This window comes from Pinus tabuliformis, chromosome 1_2 (genome assembly GCF_031772625.1).
Source record: "Pinus tabuliformis cultivar Carrire ecotype Pingquan chromosome 1_2, CPIR1, whole genome shotgun sequence".
Lineage (NCBI taxonomy): Eukaryota > Viridiplantae > Streptophyta > Pinopsida > Pinales > Pinaceae > Pinus > Pinus tabuliformis.
In genome coordinates this window covers 1,129,930,990-1,129,938,787 of record NC_142298.1, presented here as the reverse complement: position 1 = coordinate 1,129,938,787, position 7,798 = coordinate 1,129,930,990, and positions in this window count along the sequence as shown.

Sequence of the window (7,798 nt, the reverse complement as noted above, 5' to 3'; positions counted from 1 at the left end):
ACAGTTTCCACGGGAGAACTAATCATCCCGACCCACAGGGGAACTAATCATCTTGTTCCACAGTTGCCACGAGAGAGCTAATCATCCCGACCCACATGAGAACTAATCATCCTGTTCCATAGTTGCCACAAGAGAACTAATCATCTCGACCCACAGGAGAACTAATCATCCTGTTCCACAATTTCCATGGGAGAACTAATCATCCCAACCCACATGAGAACTAATTATCCTGTTCCACAGTTGCCCCGATAGAACTAATCATCCCAACCCACAGGAGAACTAATCATCCTGTTCCACAATTGCCATGGGAGAACTAATCATCTCAGCCCACAGGGGAACGAATCATCCTGTTTCACAGTTTCCACGGGAGAACTAATCATCCTGGCCCATAGGAGAACTAATCATCCTGTTCCACAATCGCCACGGGGTATCACAGGGGAAGGTTGAACCTGTCATCCTGTACATAGCACACCACCAGGGGAGGGTGAGTCGCCCTGTGGTCGTATGTTGCTCCAGTAAGTACCTCAATCCCCCTAGAGCTCCCAGAGCTCAATGCATGCAACATGCAGGACCCTTATAAGAAGGTCTCTCAATGACTCCAAGTCGTTCGGGAAAGTCACAGAATTGACCTTTCCCCGGGGCTTTGAGAACTAATCATCCCGGCCCACAGGGGAACTAATCATCTTGTTCCACAGTTGCCACGAGAGAACTAATCATCCCGACCCACAAGAGAACTAATCATCCTGTTCCATAGTTGCCACAAGAGAACTAATCATCTCGACCCACAGGAGAACTAATCATCCTGTTCCACAGTTTCCATGGGAGAACTAATCATTCAAGCCCACATGAGAACTAATTATCCTGTTCCACAGTTGCCCCGATAGAACTAATCATCCCGGCCCACAGGAGAACTAATCATCCTGTTCCACAATTGCCATGGGAGAACTAATCATCTCGGCCCACAGGGGAACGAATCATCCTGTTTCACAGTTTCCACGGGAGAACTAATCATCCCGGCCCACAGGAGAACTAATCATCCTGTTCCACAGTCGCTAGGGGTATCACAGGGGAAGGTTGAACCTGTCATCCTGTACATAGCACACCACCAGGGGAGGGTGAGTCGCCCTATGGTCGTATGTTGCTCTAGTAAGTACCCCAATCCCCCTAGAGCTCCCAGAGTTCAATGCATGCAACATGCAGGACCCTTATAAGAAGGTCTCTCAATGACTCCAAGTCGTTCGGGAAAGTCACAGAATTGACCTTTCCCCGGGGCTTTGACAAAATGTCTATGACTTGTACATCAGTCTCAATGCAATGGAGCCTCCTCGCTCATCGACTTACCATATCCTAGATAAGGCAGTATTTGATGTCCATCCGCTGGAGCAATCATCGAATACAGGATTCCTCAATAATCGAATCCCCCCTCTGGTTGTCACAGAGAATCACAGTGGTATTTATCATGTGTACAAACAAATCACTTAAGAGCTTCTGCAACCATGCAGCTTCACACAAGATCATACTCGTAGCTATGTATTTGATCTCGACGGTGCTTATAGAAACTGACTTCTGCTTCCCGCTCATCCATGATATCGAAGTAGAATCCAAAGAGAACCAGCACTGGGAAGTGCTCTAGTGATCCTCCACATTGCCTACCCAGTCAACATTCGAATAATCATGTAGTTTCATATTTCTAGCAGTGTATCTCAATCCATGAGAAATTTTGCCCTAAATATATCTCAGAAGATTCTTGGCACCAATCCAGTGAGGCTCAACCAAATATAAGCTCACCATGCTAATTGCAAAACATATGTCCGGATGGAAGTTCACCAAGAACATCAACACAAATGAGTTTATGAAACTTAGAGGCATTTCCCAAATCTGTTCCGACATCACCACCATATAACTTCTAAAAGTTAAGATCCTCGAGTTAGTCACGGGCTTGCAGTTTACCATTCCATATATGGAATCCAACTCCCTCTTACTTCTGCAAGTGAGAGGGTCTGTACCTGTCAGAATTAGGTCATCCTCAGAAGGTGCCGGTATGAGAGGTCTATCATCCACAACCTTCGAGCAATGGTTTGGATTGGTTTCATTCCTAGTGAATCTCAGATTCATCAAACAGCTATCAATCCTCTCATACTATGCCCGGGGTGTTATACTTCAAGCCATAGAGGGCTTTCTTCCACCTGTATACATGAGATTCTTGATCATGAATCTCAAACTCCTTAGGTTGTTCCAAGCTTGTGGACCTGCTGCATGAGGGGAATGGTCCCTTTATAAGATTTTCCTTCAGTACTTATCAGACATGTACCTTCATGCTCTTCTTGAATTCAGGCATCCCTATCACCATATGACTCACATTAGGTAGGGTCCCATAGGTAGACCTCTGGTGTTATAGATGCGATATGTCAATTGACATGATCCCCAATGGACCATTGTGCAACTTGATACAAATTGCCAACCCTAAACCCATGAGAAAAAGCATCTTTGAAAATTCTATTTTTTAACACGTACCTTTCCATCGATGAATGCCACCCTGAAACCTTTGACTTCCATTTCCAAGATGGACACCAGGTTCTTCTTGCGATTAGGTACATAAAAGAGATTCTTGTAAATGAATAGAGTTACCCTCATTCCATTGAGGGGTAACATTCCCTACACACTTTTCAAGATAGGTGGCATCGGCTCCAAGTATAATCCCATGATTGTTTCCATCTCTACCAAATTAGAGAGTGCACCCATCTATCTGATGAAGTGCCTTGAAGCACTACAATCACTAAGTCAGATTCCCAAAGAATCCGAAGGAGAGGGCCAATACAAGATAACGATTTTTTTATCTTATCAGAAACAACATTTGATTCTTCATACCTGGGGTTCCTTGCTTTCTTTGAAGAGTCGGCCATTTCCTTGATGACTTTCATTACCTGTCATTCCTTTGATCATTGAAGATGTCCCTGGAATGATTGTTATCATGATCAAGTGATGTGTCCCTGCCATTCGGACACTCCTTCGCATAATGGCCGAACTAGTTATCTGCCTTTCCTTCCACCCTGAGATCCAATCTTCCAATGAAGTGATCTTTAGGTAAGCCATATTCCGTTGGGCCACTCTGATAATATTCTCTGCTTCGACTTCACCCTCGATGAATTTGAAGAGGGTTGAAGAATCCATTGATCCTTTTTTTCTTTCCCAATTGTCTTTGGTGATTGCTCTTTCACTCTTGCTTGGGCATTGCCTTCACCTTAGCTCTGATACCATGTTAATTTTAGGTATGTTCTATGCTTAGAGCAATTTATTTCAATTTTCACAGTTAGCTCAATATCTTTTCCAGATAAGGAATCACATCAGCATTAAAGTAAACTGCAGATAGAACATAAACATAAATTGCAGAAGACAAGGCAAGACAAGAGGACACAAGATGTGGCGCTAGCTAGGGACAAACCCCAATGTGGGGAAACCCTTGATAAATTCTTCTTATATGTTCTTCAATAGTTCAACAGAGAGAGAGAGAGAGATAGTACATTTACAACAGAAGTCAACACTTTGACTTATCTAGATAAGAGCATAGATCATCTCTAAGAAGATGATACATGAGATCAGTTGAAGACATGCTGCTTCAACTGATTCTCCAAGGTGACTCCTTCACCTATCGTTGTATTGCATTTTGTCATCATGCTGCACTTCACTGTGCTGCACCATGCTGCACCCATCATCACTATGCTACATCTCATCACGCTTCATTAATCATGAATGTACCCATCACTGTATTGCATTATGTGCCATTGCTGTGCCATGTTGCCATATTGACCTATGTGTTGGTTGCATCTTGCTTGCTTGTTGCCCCTTGCTTGCTTGTTGTCCCTAGCATGCTTGTTGTCCTTAGCATGCTTGCTGTTGCATGCTAGCATCCCCTTGCATGCTAGCTATAATATTCCATGCTTGGTGTATTTGCTGCTAAGTACCATACAATTGTCCCAATGTTAGTTAGTTGTCCCTTGCATGGTGCTCTCCTTCTAAGACAGATGCTTCGGCTATTCCGGTAGTTCTCGGCAGTTCCGACAGTTCCAGCAGTTCCGGCTATTTCTGGTAGTTTCGACAGTTTCGATAGTTCCGACAATTCCCGATAGTTCTAGCAGTTCCAGTTGTTCCCAGCAGTTCCGACTGTTCCTGGTAGTTCCGGCAGTTCCCGGCAATTTTGGTTGTTCCCGACAGTTTCGGTAGTTTCGGCTGTTCCTGACAGTTCCCGATAGTTCCGACAGTTCTTGGCAGTTTTGGTAGTTCCGGTAGTTCTCGAAGTTTCGGCAGTTCCTGGTAGTTCTGGCAATTCCGGCTATTCCCGACAATTTCGGAAAATCTGTCTGTTTCTGGCAGTTCCCAGCAGTTCTAGTTTTTCCCAGCAATTCCGACTTTTGCCCTCTAGATCAGGGTAGCGTTATCCCTTAGGATCTCTCCCCCTACTGAAACTCGAAGACAAGTAGAGAGAGGAAGAGATCCCAAGTGTGTTGAAATGACTTGAAGGCCACCTCTATTTATACTAAAACATTGAGCACAAGTGGAGTTTATTTGGTTGCTGGCCGACCTTAACGAATTGTCCCATAACACAAATAAATTCATATCTCCATGAATACTTATCAGAATCGGATGATCTTTAGATCAATCCTACACCTCTCGATGAGAGGGATCCAAGAAAATATCAGCTTCCATTAATAAGATGACCCACATGAAGTTTGACCCTAGTTGCCAATTTTAATAGAAACCAAGTGGACTGGGTTGGGAAGATTGATTTTCGAGTACTCTCTTGGGTCATCGTGCTTGATTGAGAAATTGTTGCATATGGTTGGAGAGTTTTACCTCATTGATTAATCCCATGGTTAGTTGGGTACTGACCTTGATGCCATTGGGTTTTTCTTTATGGGATGAGTTTGATGCTATGTATCTTTCTTTATGGTAAGACTTGTACATCTGATCTCTCCCTTTGGTTATCATTGAGAGACCAATGGATTGGTCAAGGAGATTGATCCTGAGAGAGAGAATGAAAAGTACCTCCCTAGCTAAGAGGGAGTGTTGAAAATTGGTAGCTTCGGTTGGTATTTTCATTGGCGAAAAAGATGACAAATTATGTATTTTCATTTGCACAAGTCGGCCCCACAACATGAAGGGGTTTGACCCGATGGTCAAAATCCATCAACTAGCACACATATATATTGGCATTCGATTGACCTCATTTGGAATCTCACATGACTCATCCATTCGATCTGAAACAATAAGATTCGTTCATGCGTGCGAGGAGAAGAAGAAGAAGATTTGTCAATGTGTTGACCAATTATTTGAATTTTGTTTGAAAAGCGTTGACTTTGGATTTTCTACTACTACTTGATTGAGCTTTTGACTACTCTTGGAGGATAAAATTATTTGTAGATTGTTGGATGTCTTTGATCGAGATTTTGACTCTATTTTCGGTCGTTGACCGAAGATTTGAGCACAAGTCAAACTCAAAGCTTTGACCAAAATTTTGAGATTATAGGACTGAATTTCAGCCCTTTGACCATCTGCTCAAGCTAAAATTCGGCCCTTTGTTTCATACTTGGACTTTGGCTAGTGCATTGAATTTTGTCTCTCATTTGACTAGTTTAACTTGGCATTTATTGAGGTCAGAGATTGGCATTTTGAATGGAATATTTTGATTTACATTTTGATGAGTTAAACTCTCTCTCAAAAGGAAATATTACCGTGTTTTCCCCCTTATGGGGTTTTGTCCCAATAAATTTTATTTGTTTCTTGTCTCATTGTTTACTATGATATCTATTGCTCTATTGAAGAAATTGGTTGAAAATTTTCATGTGTAACTACTTAATAATTGGAATGCTATAAAGAAGCCAAATTGTATCGTTGGAAGTAGTTATCAGTTTGAAAATTGTATTAGTCTTGATTGTACTAGAAAATCAACAAAAAGATGCGCTAACACCTTGGTTTTACTAGATCCAACTGGAAGGATGATCCAACACCTTGGTTTTATTAGCTCCAACTGAAAGGATCCTTCACCACCCTAGTTTTATTAGCTCCAACTAAAAGGATGCTCCAACTATCCTAAGCACCACCCTGCAACCCTAAATATTAGATAACATAATAGATTATGTTGCTTAGCCATTGCACTTGATCACTACACTATTGTTGTCAATAACCTTGATGTCATTGAACTACCTCTGCCTTTGTCCAAGAATCAATTTCTGTTATGCTTTCACAACATTGCCACAATACTATAAACACTATCATTGCAAACTTTGTAATCACTGGCTTTCTAAATAAAATCACTGTAATCACTTCAACAAGGTTTGTCTATGAAATCTAATCTCATTTCTTCTCCGAATTTTCAATTTGGGTCAATATTGACTTCATAAACTCAACATAATCAAGCTAAACCATATTATAAGTTAAATGTTCTACAAAAGAGTTCTTTCCAGGAACTTTGTTGGATTTTGGCACCATTCACAATCAACTGCTAATAATGCACAATAATGGACCTTAAAAAGCCAAAATTATAAAGTTTTGACCTTACCACCAAGGGTCTCAAACCTAAGACCTCACATATACAATACATGACACTTGCTAATCAAGATACACAACATTGCTTGTAATAACATTCACCTAAGAAAAATATGTTATAACTGAATTGGCTTCAATGTACAAGGAGCAAGTTTTATTTCCTTGACCAATGTCATCATGTTGAGGGATTTCATGGCCAAATACCAACCAATATTTCACCTCGACATTGAACTAACATGGAAAATCATTAATGTGGACAATCATCTATTAGTTTGACTCTCATATATGTCATGAGAACATTGAAGGCATATCATATATTGAAACCTTCAAACCTTTGGCTCACGATGGCGAGGGTTGGCCGCACTTTTCATCCAACAAATAAGTCAACTGCAATTTGAGAGATGGCGACTCTCCTTACACTGGTTGTTGCTGTTTCGACTATCGATACACATTTTTGGCTTCTAGGTACTCAAGTCCTCTGACAATGGTGACTTTTACATAGAGTGCCCACAGATCCTCTAGGCGATCAATGCTGGGAACACACTCATCCAACAATTGAGATTTAAATCTACATATGTGCTACTTGCAAATATTCCCTCTAGCACTCCTTAGATCAATGATTCATTCTCCACAGAAGTAAATCAATCTTGGTTCTTCAAACCAATGATTCAGCGATAAATTTTATTGCACGAACACCTTAACATATACAGATTTACACATACATTCTTAGTTAACAAGTACTTTATGCAAATGTACACACAAAGTTGAGTTCATTGTGCCCTACAATGATCTTGTTTAGATTGGTTTAAACCCTCTCATCACCACCATGCGCCCTCTCAAAATTTCACATGAGGTATGGTCACATAGAATCCTCAAGCAATAGTATAAGTTTCAATGGAAGTAAGCTACACCCTTTGTTATTCATTACATCATCACACTATCACTCATTCAACAATCATATATCATTGAGTAAGCACTCCATCTATCTGAACGCACAATTTTCCCCTTGGACTTTTCACACCTGATTGCCAACAATTCATACTACAACCATGCACACATCGAACTGACCAATCTTATTACACAACAACTAGATCTACTATATTGATCAATAATGCATTGATTTCATTCTGTTATTCCTTTGGAGAATGAATCGAAACACAAGTGTGTGACGCTTGGAATTGATCATATATGTATGTCTTCTTTTCCTCTAGAGTTTTTCTTTAGGTCTGCAATTTCATCTCATAGCAACCTCATC